Below are 2024 nucleotides of genomic sequence, written 5' to 3' on the forward strand. Positions count from 1 at the left end.
GCAGATATTGTGATATGGCAACAATGCTTCTTTACGAATCTTAGATAAGTATGAGACCCCTATGCTCAGATCTATTGTTATAACCTGTAGAATGCATATTTGTGACATGTTTGACGAAATGCCTGTCATGGCTAGTAGGGGTCTAGTCAAGTCATTGATCAAGTGTTTGCATTACTACCTTTGTTCCAATGTTATTTATCATTTTTGAAAGTTTCATGAACTTCTGGGCAGTGGCCTGAGTCCTGACCCTAAAAAAATGGCACATAATCCAAGGTCGCTGGCTCAAAACTAGCTAAAAAAGTCCACAGTCGTTGGCATGCCCTTACTGTGGGAGAAACTAGAAGGCCTTAGTTGCATGCATGGCTTGTCATGGGAGCGAATGGGGGTCTAGATCAGTGAAATGTCAAGTTGCCTCAGGGGTTGGTCACCTGGAAGGGTTGGTTCGCTCCTGAAGGTTTTGTAGCATGTGTGGAAGGTCAAATTGGTTTGGTTTTGTCTGTTCCACTTCCTTAACTATACATGTGGATTTGAATCACATCATAGTAGCCTCTCATCACATGTTTACCCCAGCAAACCGATTAACTTGGGAAAATATGGGAGGAGGGTGTTATAGAGTGGTATCAGAGCTTGGTTCACCCCTTGGACTGGATGGGCAATGTGTTGGTCATGAATTCATGTCGGTTTCATATATGTGTTCTCTATGCTTGTGCTCTATGTACTTGTTATGTATGCATGGTTTTGGTCATGGTTACAGTGGTGTCGCCATGTGAAAGTGGATGGTGTGTTGTTGGATGTGGTCGTCATGAGTGTATATCAGTTATGCATTGGTTATGCATGTCAGTTCTTATATATTGTTGTGTGTACATTGTCTGATATGACTCATAACAATGTATGCAAAACAATATATAAGAAATATATATATATATATATATATATATATATATGGTGATAATCATATCATATATGTCTGATAATGTCTGATATTGTGCATAAAGGTTATAGTACTCCATCAGTTGATAGAGCTGAAGAACATGACATGGGACACCTTCATTGAGGCAACCTTGAAAACGCATATAACCACTTCACCAAGCAAGCACCAAACCATGTCAGTACATCCCATGGAGGTGGGGTCATCAAGTAAACATGATGAGGTTTCCAAGGCACCTAGGCCTGATCTAACCAAGACATATCAGAGAGGCAGAAGGCTTGTGTTTTCTCCTCAAATTGAGGAAGGGGCCAAGCCTACTACATCGGCAAAACAAGGATCACCATCACATCATGAGGCTTCTTTGCATGATGAGGAGCCCATTGAGCATGAATTTGACCTAGTTTACTTGGAGGCACATGATGATCATCAAACCCTGCAAAAATTCATCAAAGAGAAGGATTCTCAGATCATGGAGTTCAAGGACAATTTGGAAAGGTCCAAATTCATCATTTCATTCCTTGAGCAAGAAAACAGTCAACTTAAGGCAAAACAACTAGTCATGGAGAAAGAGCAATTCAAAGCCAAGAAACAAGAGATGAAAGAAAAGGAAGTGGTGGACCATGAGGACACTGAGCAGCATGAAGGACATGTGGCAAGGAAGAGACCAAGGAAAATGGTCTTAGGAAGCACTTCAGAGAGAAAGAGAACAAAAGCCACAAATGGAAGAATTGACCTTTGAAGATAGGATTGCCATGGAAATAAATGAGGACAGGGATTTTTGGCTTGACAAAGTCAATTTCCACCTTGAGAAGCTCCTTGACAAGGCCAACAGGAATAACAAGTTGCAAAAGAAAATGGCCATCCATTATTACACAAGGAATCAAGTTTCCAAGGTCAAAATCAAGCAGTTGAAGGAAAAACTCAAGGAAACCCTAATCAACCAACAAGAGAAGGGTGTTATAGATCTGATATGAAAATATATGATAATAATAATATATCCAAGAATAATCACCGAAAATAACAAGATCTGAATATAGATAGAAATGCTTCTTTATTGATCAAACCCTTAAGGTAGGGCAACACCATACATTCACTC

This window comes from Pinus tabuliformis, chromosome X (assembly GCF_031772625.1).
Source record: "Pinus tabuliformis cultivar Carrire ecotype Pingquan chromosome X, CPIR1, whole genome shotgun sequence".
Taxonomy (NCBI): domain Eukaryota; kingdom Viridiplantae; phylum Streptophyta; class Pinopsida; order Pinales; family Pinaceae; genus Pinus; species Pinus tabuliformis.